Source organism: Lissotriton vulgaris, chromosome 10 (assembly GCF_964263255.1).
Source record: "Lissotriton vulgaris chromosome 10, aLisVul1.2, whole genome shotgun sequence".
NCBI lineage: Eukaryota > Metazoa > Chordata > Amphibia > Caudata > Salamandridae > Lissotriton > Lissotriton vulgaris.
In genome coordinates, this window is record NC_141698.1 from 878,671,688 (window position 1) to 878,686,001 (window position 14,314).

Genomic DNA, 14,314 nt, shown 5'->3' on the forward strand with positions numbered 1-14,314 from the left:
AAAGGAGAGCATACTACAGGAATTCCCGAAACTAACGGAAGGACTAGGAAAGCTAAAAGGGAAACAAATAACACTCCACATAAATGAGGCTGTCAGGCCAGTTGCACAGCATCACCGAAGGGTACCAATACATCTACAACCTCAAGTGGAGGAAGAAATAAAGGCTTTGCTGGAACAGGATATCATTGAGCCCGCAGAAGGACCAACACCATGGGTGTCCTCAATAGTGGCTGTACCAAAGAAGGACACTACGCAAATAAGAATATGTGTGGACATGAGAGTACCAAACACAGCAATCGAAAGAGAAAGGCACCCAGGGCCACATTTGGACGACATGATAAGCTGCCTGACAGGAATGAGAAAATTTTCCAAATTAGACCTGTGCAAGGGATATCATCAGTTGGAGCTAGATGAGCAATCTAGATACATAACGACCTTCTCAACACACCTCGGACTGTTTCGGTACAAAAGGCTGAGCTTTGGAATATCTTCAGCAGCAGAAATATTTCAAGAAACGATCAGGCAGATAATAAGACCGATAACGAACAGTTTAAACTACAGCGATGACATTCTGGTCTTTGGGAAGTCAGACGGAGAACATGACACGGCACTGAGGGAAGTATGCTCACGGTTAGTAGAAGTGGGCCTGACAGTTAACGAGAAGAAATGCGAGCTGGGAAGAGAAGAACTAGTATTTTTTGGACACGTATTCTCACGAAAAGGAATGAGGCCGGACAGAAGCAAGATAGATACGCTCGAAAAAACGAGTGAACCAAAAGACGTCGCTGACGTACGCTCATTTCTTGGCCTTGCCAGCTACTGCGCGAGATACATAAAAGACTTCGCAACGGTGAGCACACCACTGAGAGAACTGACAAAACAAGGGCACCCATTCGAATGGACCACAGAATGCACAAAAGCGTTTGAAGAGATAAGAGCATCAGTGACGGCAGTAGACCACTTAGCGTACTTCGACCCAAACCTATGCACAGAACTCACAGTAGACGCCAGCCCGGTCGGCCTGGGCGCAATACTAGCACAACACAAACCTGGGAAAGATTCACCTCGACAAGTAGTAGCATACGGAAGCAAAAGTTTGTCCGACGTTGAGAGAGCCTACTCTCAACCAGAGAAGGAGAGCTTGGCGGTAGTATGGGCATGTGAGCACTACCACATGTTCATATATGGGAAACCATTCACAATAGTGACAGACCACCAAGCGCTAGTGACTATCTATGGCAACCCAAAAGCAAAAATACCGCCAAGAATAGAAAGGTGGGGAATAAGGCTGATGGACTATAACTTCAAAATAATACACAAACCAGGCAAAGACCAAAACCCAGCCGACTACATGTCGCGACACCCGCTCCCGTATCGGAATGGTGGTACCACAATGGCAGAAGAATACCTAAACTTCATCGTGAAACAAAACACTCCAGCGTCAATAACAAGTGAAGAACTGGAGCGAGAGACAAAAAGAGACCCGACAATGAAAGCAATAGGAACGATAGTGAGGCTACAGAGATGGAGACACATCAATAGCAACACCGTCACAGAAGAAGGAGTTGACAAAGAAGAACTGTTGGCGTTCAAAAAGATAGGTGAAGAATTGTCGGAGACAGAGAACGGAGTGCTGATGAGAGGTTCAAGAATTGTAATACCACATCGACTAAGGAAGAGAACAATCAAGATAGCCCATGAATCACATAGAGGAATAGTAGCGACAAAGAAGATGTTGAGAGAAAGAGTGTGGTTCCCAGGACTAGACAGCATGGTGGAGGAAGAAGTGTCACAATGTCACACCTGTCAAGTAACTGGATCATCCAGCAAGCCCACACCGTTAAGGATGTCGGAACTGCCAGTGGCAGTGTGGACTGAACTAGCGGCAGACTTCTATGGGCCACTGGAAACTGGAAAATACCTGCTGGTAGTCATTGACGAATTTTCGAGATTCCCAATAGTGAGGGAAGTGCCATCGACATCGGCGAATGCCACCTTACCAGTGCTGGACGACATATTTGCCGCCTGGGGCTCACCACAGACACTGAAAACAGACAATGGTCCTCCATTTTCAGGAGAAGAATTCCGCAGGTTCATGGATTACCTGGGGATCAAACACAGGAAAATAACCCCACTATGGCCACAAGCCAACGGAATGGCAGAACGATTTATGGGGACCATCAAAAGAGCCGTCCAGCGAGCAAAATTGGCACAGATTTCCATTGGACAAGCGCTGTGTCAGGTACTACGAGATTATAGGAACACCCCTCACAGCACCACGGGCAGATGTCCAGCAGAACTGGTGTTAGGAAGAACCAGCAAAACAAGGCTACCACAGAGAGAAGCAATAGCAGACATCAATAGACAAGAGATCGCAGAAAAAGACAACAAAGAGAAAAAGAAAATGAAAGAATATGCTGATAAAAAGAGACATGCCGCTGAACACCAACTAAAGGAAGGAGACCTAGTAATAGTGAGGCAAACACAGCAAAGAAAATCAGACAGCCCTTTTTCAAAGGATCCGCTGGTAGTGACTGGAGTAAACGGGTCAATGGTGACCGCGGTCTCAGACCATCGGAAGATAACAAGAAACAGCTCACACTTCAAGGAGTTCAAAATGGAGGAAGGAGAAAGAGCAATAACGACTCTGGAAGGGGAAGAAAGAGAGCAAGGAACAAACGGAGAAGTGACAACACACAAAGAAGAAGATAAAGGACCAGAACAGAGCGGAGAACAAAGACCAAGTAGAGAATGCAAAAAGACAAAGAGACTGATAGAAGAAATGTAGAGACTCTCTATATCTCTCTCTCTCTCTCTCTCTCTCTCCCTCCCTCTCTCTCTCTCTCTCTCTCTCTCCCTCCCTCTCTCTTGCACTGTCTCAAGTTTTCCACAGTGTGGAGAGTATTGCCGGGACTTGCGCATGGGGAAAGTATTTGTTGTGACAAAGGGGGAGATGTGATGACCAGGACAGACGGACGCTAGGACCCTGTGGGTCACAGGGTGGTGACCAGGTCACCGGACACCACTTCCTGTCGAGGGACAGGAAAAGGGGAATACAACATAGGACGAGGACGAGGACAGATGTGCCCTGACCAGGGTCGGCGCCAGCACACATCCCTGTCTCACCCCTCTGCCCACGGGGAATCTATCGGTTAGCTCTCCCGACCTCCCACACCTCACCTGGGCATAATTATTGTGATGCAACCTCTGCAGAGTCAGTAGGATATCTGGTGGAACACCCATCTCTGCAAGGATGACCCATAGTTTACCCCTAGGCACAAGGTCGAAGGCGGCTTTCAAGTCCACGAAAATCGTGAACAAACTACCGCCTTCGAACCTCGCTATCCTCCAGAATATCAAGTTTAGTCTAAAGACTTGATCCACGGTTGATACCCCTTTCCTAAAGCCTGCCTGAAATGGACTGAGGGCGCCCACCTCCTCTATCCATTCTTGAAGCCTGTTCAGTAGGACCCTGCCGAACAGCTTCTGCGCTACATCTATCAGGCTGATTGGTCTGTAGTTGGCTGGGAGCAGGGGGGGATCCTTTTTTAAAAATTGGGACCACCTCAGCCCCCAGCCAAGTACTGGGGATTTCCATCCCGCTGAGGACGCCATTAAAGAGGGCCGCGAGGTAGGGCGCCCAGACAGTGGGCTCCTGCTTGTACAGATCTCCCGGCAGCCCGTCCAGCCCGGGCGCTTTCCCCGAAGCCAGACCTGAAATGGCAGCTGTTACCTCACTCAGTGTTATTTGGTCCGTCTGCAAGCCCTGTCTTACTGGTTCAATTGTCACAGGAATTTCTCCAGGCTCGGCGCTATATAGCGACTCGAAGTGTGCCTGCCACACTTCCGGCGCTATATTAGGCTCTACTGCCGAGCGAAGAGACCCAGATCCCCCATTCACCGTTCTCCAAAACAGTCGTTGGTCTTGTACTGCTAAGGCCTTTGAGAGCTCTTCCCACTGTTCTTCCTCCCATTCTATTTTGGCTTGTGTGAGGAGCTTCTTGTAGGTTTGTCTGCATTGCTTAAGGTGATCTCCTCCCCTGCCCTCCTTAATAACTCCAAGGAGTTTTGTTTTAGCCTGTCTACAGGCTTTGTTGTACCAGGGTGTTTTGCCTAGGGTCCTCGCTCTTGGGTTTTGCGTTTTTCGTGTCAGATGGGGAGCCACCGCTTTTATGAGTTCTTTATGGGCGTCAGACAATTTACACCTTATGTCTGTTTGGTTTGCCACACTATCGAGTGCCCCGACAGTTTCCAGGATGGGGGTGATCTCTTCATAGAGCAGGGGGATTTTGTCCTTATTTGTGACCATGTGCTCCCACCTAATTCTTCTCCTATTATTATCTATAAGGAGGGGGGGATGGTTCCCTGGCTCATGGGTCACTAGACCTTGCGGTACTGGGTGGGCGAGGTCTAACTCGAGTGCATTATGGTCACTGTCCCTCCTATCAATAACCCTGAAATCCTGTATTAATGGCCACCTTGATAGTTGGACCAAAATATAGTCTAGGTGTGACTCCCTTCCTTGACGATTATAAGTGATTTTGCCTGGTGTGTCCGAAGTGGTTCGCCCATTACACGCTCTAAGACCATACCTTAGCGGTAGGGCCGTAATTTGTAACGCTAGCGGGGTCCAAGCTTTTGGCGGGGTCACATCTGCCCCTGGTACAGCCCACCTATCCTCATCTTCTGATAGAAATCCTTCCTGAAGGCCGGGAAGTGGCTCAAAGTGGGAGTTAAAATCTCCACCCACCACATAGTAAGAGTCAATCGGCAGTTCAGATAAAAAATTCGACAGTTCGTTAAAAGCCGGTGATACTTTTGCCTTTCCCATTGGCCTGGAATAAATATTAACCATCAGAAGGCTAACTTTGTTTGGCCATGTCAGTGTGACCGCGAGGATATCGTCGGAGCTGCATGGGAGCCTTGCTGCCACACAGCCCAGATGAACAGCAATCCAGGTTGCAAGACCCCCTGAAGGTCGGCCTTTGCCTTCCCACCTTGCTGGAATAAAAAAAGATGCATACCCTGGGTGCTCGTAGTCCTCTCTGGCCCAGGTTTCCTGGAACATACATATGTCGCCGGTTTCTATATAATTTCCCCATGCGGGGTCTTCCAATTTATTGGTTAGACCCGCAATGTTCCAGGAAATTATCCTCAAATTTTCAGTGGTTTGGGGTGTCATGGCAAAGAGGGTGGATGGGGCAGAGCCATGTTCCACATGTGTTGCAAGGCCTGTTCCTGGGGCAGGAAAAGGAGCATGTAGGTCCAGGGATCCAGGTTCCCCCTTGCCCTTGGGGGAGGGAACCACGGCTGTTCGCTCTGCAATAGGTGTTACATCCGTTGCAGGGTTAAAGAATTCAGTTTGGCCGTGTTCTGAAGAGGGTAGAACGTTTGGTGGGCCAGGGATTACAGTCAGACACTTCAACTGGGGGTCCAGGGGGCCGTAGAAGCCCGGTTCCCCTGGCGCAGAGTTATTAGCGGTGAGTCAGTCGACCCCATCTAGCCCGTTGAGACAGTTAAAGCGGTTAAAATCGCAAAAAGGTGTGTCCGGTGGTTGGTAGTGTGGACGTTGAGCAAAGCCTTTGTGGTTGCGTCTATATTCCACCCTTGTCCATGTATCATGTGTGTGGGCCTGGGGCCTATGGATTGGAGGAAAGAAAAAGGATACTGGGAGGGTTTGTATCGTGGAATCAAGGGATCGATTCATTCCTTCACAAATGTGTCGAACCGTACCTGGATCTTTAAAGGTTACCATGACGCAATCCCCCACTATGGTTTTCCTGGTCTTCCCCAGCCATGGAACCCTCCTAACCATAATAATTTCGTTGTTAAAATGTGATGGCAAGGGACGGTTCCAGTTTAACCATTTAATTACCTTTTTCTTGAGGGATTGATAGTCCTCATATTCTCCTGATCTTAGATGTGGAGCACCTGCCAAGACCACCATTAGTCTGTTGGCCTCGGGTGGAAGATCTGGCCTCCGTATTTTAGGGGTAGGGCAACCTGGCGTAGAAGGGGGGTCGTTGGCCTGATCTTGGTTTGTTCCAGTGGCCTCTGTTTGAGGGATATGTGGAACTACAGCCACTGGATCATTGGGTCTGCTGCCTAAGTTATTGTGCTGAGCTTGAAGTTGGACAGACATAAGAGGTTGCAAGGGGGCAGCCGGTGGCTTACTTTTAGGGGGGGCTTTGCTAGTATCAGCTACAGTTTCTGTGATAGAAGGTTCCCCACCGAAGGGGTGGGTTCCCCCTGATTTTGTCTGTTTACTTACTAGAGAATTTAGAGTGGTAAGAGAAGTCTCTAGTAAGGTGAGCCTAATCTCAACTTTTTTAAGGCTGTCAGTAATGGGCTGCAAGAGGGAGCGGAGTAGAAATTCAATGCTACCCTTTGCAAAAAAAGGATGGTTGGGATTTGGTGTGTCAGCCTCTGGCTCTTTAGAGGTGGAGATTAGGGTAGGTTTTAAAGACTTAGCTGGTGGGGCTGTCTCCGTGTTCTTCTTCAATGTGGCAGTGTTGGTATTGCTCTTACCAAAATCCAAGTGCAATAATTTAGATTTCCCCCTTCCCCCCCCTGATTTCCGGGCCCGTTTGCTAGGTGGAGGCCTATGTATCTCTGCCATGACTTTTAATTTGGGCTTGTTCTTATTGGCCAATGGTACTGGTTGAATTTGAGTTGTCAAATCAACAGGGGTATGGGAAATCTCTGGGGGGGCTGACTCTATGATTTTGTCAGATGGTAACCCTTGGGTCGGAGCATCTTCCCTTAGTAGAGCAGGGAAGTCCTCCATAATTGAGGTGTCTAAGGTAATGGATAGCGCAGCTACTTCTTGGGTAGTGGAGTGGGGAGTGATGTCTAACAGTGGCCTGTTTTTCATAGATTCAATGGAGCGCCTACGCTCCGCCCTGCGTTTCTCGAGTGAACCATCCAAGTCCGTTTCACCTTTGTTGGATTTAAAATAACTGTCCAGTGTCCCGGAACAGGAGGCACCCTCCCTAGCAGGGGTTTCCCGTGGGGGTGGAGTATGCATATCCTGGGTTACGGGGCTGAAGAATCAAGAGGGGGGGCCCGGCCCGGCCTCCTCCGGCCAGTGACGGCCTAAGACGGTCCCGCCCTTGTCCCGGGCTTCTCCCGGCGCCCTCCCGCGCGCTCCCGCGCTGGGGCACGTATAGCTCCTTTTATGATAATGGGGAGAGATTATGGGCGGGGTGGGCGGGGCCAGCAGGGAGAGCAGCCCAGGTGTTGCGAATAGGGCTCGCTGGGACTCCTGGTAAGGCGAGTCCCTGCTTCCAAGCTCGCAGCCCTGCCGGCAGCTCCTCACGCCCAAGACAACAGCTCCTCTCCCAGGGATGGCACAGGCTCCTAGTGCGGCGCTGCGGGACCCGCGCAGCGGGTCCGGCGAGCCTTCACCCACACACGACGGAGGTCGAAGGGGCAGCAGGACAACGCAATCCAGCAGCAGGAATGGCCAGAAACAACAGGCTTAAAGGTCCCGCGAAGGCAAGTTCCTCTCCCGCTTTTCTGTCCGTGGGCGGGTGGGCGGGGCCAGCAGGGAGAGCAGCCCAGGTGTAGCGAATAGGGCTCGCAGGGACTCCTGGTAAGGCGAGTCCCTGCTTCCAAGCTCGCAGCCCTGCCGGCAGCTCCTCACGCCCAAGACAACAGCTCCTCTCCCAGGGATGGCACAGGCTCCTAGTGCGGCGCTGCGGGACCCGCGCAGCGGGTCCGGCGAGCCTTCACCCACACACGACGGAGGTCGAAGGGGCAGCAGGACAACGCAATCCAGCAGCAGGAATGGCCAGAAACAACAGGCTTAAAGGTCCCGCGAAGGCAAGTTCCTCTCCCGCTTTTCTGTCCGTGGGCGGGTGGGCGGGGCCAGCAGGGAGAGCAGCCCAGGTGTTGCGAATAGGGCTCGCAGGGACTCCTGGTAAGGCGAGTCCCTGCTTCCAAGCTCGCAGCCCTGCCGGCAGCTCCTCACGCCCAAGACAACAGCTCCTCTCCCAGGGATGGCACAGGCTCCTAGTGCGGCGCTGCGGGACCCGCGCAGCGGGTCCGGCGAGCCTTCACCCACACACGACGGAGGTCGAAGGGGCAGCAGGACAACGCAATCCAGCAGCAGGAATGGCCAGAAACAACAGGCTTAAAGGTCCCGCGAAGGCAAGTTCCTCTCCCGCTTTTCTGTCCGTGGGCGGGTGGGCGGGGCCAGCAGGGAGAGCAGCCCAGGTGTAGCGAATAGGGCTCGCAGGGACTCCTGGTAAGGCGAGTCCCTGCTTCCAAGCTCGCAGCCCTGCCGGCAGCTCCTCACGCCCAAGACAACAGCTCCTCTCCCAGGGATGGCACAGGCTCCTAGTGCGGCGCTGCGGGACCCGCGCAGCGGGTCCGGCGAGCCTTCACCCACACACGACGGAGGTCGAAGGGGCAGCAGGACAACGCAATCCAGCAGCAGGAATGGCCAGAAACAACAGGCTTAAGATATATACTCTAAGAGTCAGATATAGGATCCAACAAATGACATCATACTTACAACAAGTCGGAACTATTGGCTTTGTCAATGTTTGTTAATTGCATTAGATAAATAAGCAGCAACTATGGCTTGCATATCATTTTAAAAACGCTTCCACATAAAGCCCTGATGACACAACTGTAATGTTTTGGAGGCCGCATACGTGCGGTCGAGTTGTCACGTACGCAGCAGTGCGTTAGCGCGACCGTGGTACGTCACGGCCGCGCAGGCTATAAATAAAGAAAGGCGTGGTCACGGGATTAGTCCGGACCACGCGGAGAGTAACAGCGTGTCCCGAGTCCCTATTGCGCGCAGCGGCTAGAGGCGCTGCGCAGTTAGACATAGGACTCTACAATGGCGACGAGGATGGGATAACCCACGAGGTGCCATAATATCCGTACAGCATTATCAGGGGTGAATCCCGGCCTTGTGACTCTTCGCCCGGTGCACCTCCTGCGGTGAGAGACCTAGCCTCCTCCCACTATGGCGTCCATTCCGCCCATCAAACCCTTCTCTGTAGATGGCGCGCCGGCGGCCCTTGCCCCGAGATGGAAGGACTGGGTTGAGAGGCTACAGTTTTACTTTGAAGGTGCTGGTACGGCGAGGGAGAGACGCAGGGCACTTCTCCTGCATCTTGGTGGAAAGGATATCTATCGGATCTACAAGACACTGACAGAGGCCACCCCTCATACGTATGTCACTCTCCTTAACGCGCTCAACGCCCATTTCGAGCCTATGCAGAGCAAGGATTATGAGCGATTCATATTCCGGCAAGCACGACAGGAAGCGGAGGAGTCCCTCAACGCTTTCCATGGCCACCTAAAAGAGCTCGCGAGCACGTGCGGATTCCGCGACGAGCAAGAAGAAATCCGCGGGCAAATCATCCAGGGCTGTTACTCCTCCGAATTTAGGGTGAAGATCCTCCAAGAGGATGGCAAACCGCTAGTGGAGATCCTAAAGCTGGGACGCTCAAAAGAACTATCTCAAGCGAGGGCGTCCCATATGGAGGCAGCACTACACAGGCCAGTTAAAACAGAACAGGTGCACGTGGCGGAACACGTCAACGTAGTGCGACCCAAGCAACGCCCGGCGGGGAGAGGTAGGCCGCTAGAACGCCGCAAAGACTGCGGATACTGCGGTGGCGTACCACACAGAGTGCAGGACTGCCCAGCCCGAGGAAAGAAGTGCGGGTCCTGCGGGCGCATGAATCACTTCGCATCGGTGTGCAGGTCGTCCAAACCCAGACCTGAAGCTGCTCACGCCGTGCTGAAAGACCCCGAACGCGAAGACATGGATGACGATACTCCCAGCTACCCGGTACACTATGTATTTGCCATAAACCAGCCGCTGAGGAAGAAACGACGACTCCCGAAGTGCAGAATAACAATACAGAATCAAGAGGTGAGAGCGACCATCGACACCGGCGCATCCATCGAACTCATGGCAGCAAACGTTTATGCACAACTGCAGGAGAAACCATGCCTAAAACCAGCGAAGATAAGAGTCTTTGCCTACGGCCAAAAGACGCCCATACCGCTGATCGGGTGTTTCCAATCGGATATACACCACCAAGACAAAAGGGCAACCTCCACAATATATGTCACCCGAGAGGGCAATGGAATGCTACTGAGTGGCCAAACGGCAGAAGAACTTCATCTAATATCCTTCGCCATGGCAGTATTAGAGGAGGAACTCGAAACAATCATTGAAGAATTCGAAGACGTCTTTAAAGGCATCGGATGTCTCCGTGGGAAGGAAGTATCCTTACACATCGACAAGTCCATTCAGCCGGTGGCCCTGCGTCATCGAAGGATAGCATTCCACCTCCGGAAGAAAGTCGAACAGGAGTTGGAGAACCTCGAAAAGCAGGGAATAATCGAGAAGGTCAGTGGCCCCACCCCCTGGGTGTCGCCAATAGTGGTGGCGCGAAAACCGAAGCAGCCAGGATAGGTGCGCATCTGCGTCGACATGCGCCTACCCAACGCCGCAGTCAAACGAGAAAGACATCTGACGCCCACGATAGACGACATCCTAGGAGAACTGAATGGGGCGAAGTGGTTTTCCAAAGTAGATCTGAGGTCCGGATATCATCAGCTACCCCTACACCCGGACTCGAGGGACATCACCACGTTCTCCACTCACGTTGGACTCCGACAATACCGGAGGCTCAACTTTGGAATCTCAAGCGCGGCGGAAGTGTTTCAAAACACCATTCGAGAAGTACTGAGTGGAATAACAGGAGTCCTCAATGTCAGCGATGACCTGCTGATAATACGCCGACACCATAGAAGAACACCACCGGAGGCTCAGGAGCGTGCTGCAAAGGATCAGAGACTCAGGTCTTACACTACACAGAGAGAAATGTCAATTCCTGCGGAACACCATCAGTTTCTTCGGGTACACTTTCTCCGACAAGGGAGTAGCGCCCGACCCTGAAAAGGTGAAAGACGTGCAAGCCGCACCCGCCCCGACCAACATATCAGAAGTGCGGAGCTTTCTTGGAATGGTGAACTTCTGCAGGAGGTTCATCCCGGACCTCTCCAACCTCACGAGACCACTAAGAGAACTCACAAAATCCACCACCCCATGGCACTGGGGAGAAGAGCAAGAGCTGGCATTCCAGAACACCAAGGCCGCCTAGTCCGCCGACACCACCCTGTCGTACTTTGACCCCACCAAAACATCGAACATCACGGTCGACGCCAGCCCGTATGGACTAGGGGCGGTACTGACACAGAGCTGAAATGGAGAGGACTGGGTGCCGATAGCCTACGCGAGCCGCTCCCTAACGGAGACCGAACAGCGATACTCTCAAATTGAAAGGGAGGCCATCGCAATACACTGGGCCTGCAGGCACTTTCACGTGTACGTATATGGTCACCCCTTCACCATATCCACTGATCATAAACCTCTGCTTCCCCTGTTCAGGGGATCTGTCTCCAAGCCCCCCCGAGGATCAAAAAGTGGATTTTGCAGCTCCAGGAATATGACTACAGGCTGGAGTTCAAGCCCGGTGCGAATAACCCGGCCGACTACCTCTCCCGGCACCCCCGAGCGGCCACCACACAAGAGAGAGAAGATGCAGAAGAAACGGAAGAATATGTAAGAATCATTCTGGAACGTTCGAGACCTCTACCCATGGGCATCGACCGAATTGTGGAAGCAACCCGGAATGATGAGGTCCTCCAGCTGGCAATAGAAGCGTCCAGGAGCAGCGACTGGAAGTCACTTCAAAATTCCCTAAGTCAGAGAACCCCCGAGGCAAGGAAAACCATAGAGGCGATCCTCAGGGTGAAAGACGAACTGTCGGTGGACGCCCAAGGATGCCTTCTCCGCGGACCCAGGATCGTCATGCCAGCAAGTCTATCGCAACAGGCCGTTGAGCTGGCCCATCGCGGCCACCAAGGGATCGTAAAGACGAAGAGCAGACTCAGGGCAAAAGTCTGGTTCCCAGAAATGGTTGAGAAGGTCGAACAGTTGGTAAAAGCGTGCCACTGGTGCCAGGCGGCAGGCCCTCCAGAGCCTCCGGCCCCGGTCATCACGGAGGACGAGCCAACAAAACCCTGGGAGCGAGTGAGCGTTGATTTTGGACACCTTCCGGACGCCGCCACATGCTCGTTGTCATTGACGACCTGACAAGATATCCCGATGTCGAGATTATATCATCGCTGACCGCCAGGGAGGTAATCGCCAAACTAGAAAAGATAATCGCCACACATGGCATCTTTGAACAAATGAAGACGGACAACGGACCACCGTTTCAAAGCCAAGAGTTCGCCGACTACCTCCAGGAATGGGGCATTCAATATAGGAAAATCACCCCTTGGTGGCCCCAAGCCAACGGTGAAGTTGAGCGGTTCATGAGGACCCTCAACAAAGTCATCAGGATCGCCCAGGCAGAAGAGACACCCGTCGAGAGAGCCCTGTACACGTTCCTGCGGGAATACAGGCTGACGCCCCACCGCACAACTATGGCCGCCCCGGGAAGGACATGGGAAGGACATGGCTTTTGTAGTTCGGACTGGACTGTTCCCATGGGGCACAGGGTCAGAGCTGATTTGCATATCGCCATTGTCTAACCCAGGGTGGTGTGGAGTGCAAAAAAACGATGGATTTGGGCCCAGATCTTTGGACTGGGGTGAATGTGTGACATTGATCCACATTCTGTCCATCACCTGTTTTGTTTGCAATTGCCGCCATAAGTGCGCTGGGGATGCTCAGACGTGGGTCCCAGGCACTCCACACCACTGGAGTCAAGCTAGCCGGGCTAATGAGAGGTGTTACCTCGAAACCGGTCCGGTCCTCGGATGCTTGATTCTGTTCTGGGAAGGACATGGCTTTTGTAGTTCGGACTGGACTGTTCCCATGGGGCGCAGGGTCAGAGCTGATTTGCATATCGCCATTGTCTAACCCAGGGTGGTGTGGAGTGCAAAAAAACGATGGATTTGGGCCCAGATCTTTGGACTGGGGTGAATGTGTGACATTGATCCACATTCTGTCCATCACCTGTTTTGTTTGCAATTGCCGCCATAAGTGCGCTGGGGATGCTCAGACGTGGGTCCCAGGCACTCCACACCACTGGAGTCAAGCTAGCCGGGCTGATGAGAGGTGTTACCTCGAAACCGGTCCGGTCCTCGGATGCTTGATTCTGTTCTGGGAAGGACATGGCTTTTGTAGTTCGGACTGGACTGTTCCCATGGGGCACAGGGTCAGAGCTGATTTGCATATCGCCATTGTCTAACCCAGGGTGGTGTGGAGTGCAAAAAAACGATGGATTTGGGCCCAGATCTTTGGACTGGGGTGAATGTGTGACATTGATCCACATTCTGTCCATCACCTGTTTTGTTTGCAATTGCCGCCATAAGTGCGCTGGGGATGCTCAGACGTGGGTCCCAGGCACTCCACACCACTGGAGTCAAGCTAGCCGGGCTGGTGAGAGGTGTTACCTCGAAACCGGTCCGGTCCTCGGATGCTTGATTCTTTTCTGGGAAGGACATGGCTTTTGTAGTTCGAACTGGACTGTTCCCATGGGGCACAGGGTCAGAGCTGATTTGCATATCGCCATTGTCTAACCCAGGGTGGTGTGGAGTGCAAAAAAACGATGGATTTGGGCCCAGATCTTTGGACTGGGGTGAATGTGTGACATTGATCCACATTCTGTCCATCACCTGTTTTGTTTGCAATTGCCGCCATAAGTGCGCTGGGGATGCTCAGACGTGGGTCCCAGGCACTCCACACCACTGGAGTCAAGCTAGCCGGGCTGATGAGAGGTGTTACCTCGACACCGGTCCGGTCCTCGGATGCTTGATTCTGTTCTGGGAAGGACATGGCTTTTGTAGTTCGGACTGGACTGTTCCCATGGGGCACAGGGTCAGAGCTGATTTGCATATCGCCATTGTCTAACCCAGGGTGGTGTGGAGTGCAAAAAAACAATGGATTTGGGCCCAGATCTTTGGACTGGGGTGAATGTGTGACATTGATCCACATTCTGTCCATCACCTGTTTTGTTTGCAATTGCCGCCATAAGTGCGCTGGGGATGCTCAGACATGGGTCCCAGGCACTCCACACCACTGGAGTCAAGCTAGCCGGGCTGATGAGAGGTGTTACCTCGAAACCGGTCCGGTCCTCGGATGCTTGATTCTGTTCTGGGAAGGACATGGCTTTTGTAGTTCGGACTGGACTGTTCCCATGGGGCACAGGGTCAGAGCTGATTTGCATATCGCCATTGTCTAACCCAGGGTGGTGTGGAGTGCAAAAAAACGATGGATTTGGGCCCAGATCTTTGGACTGGGGTGAATGTGTGACATTGATCCACA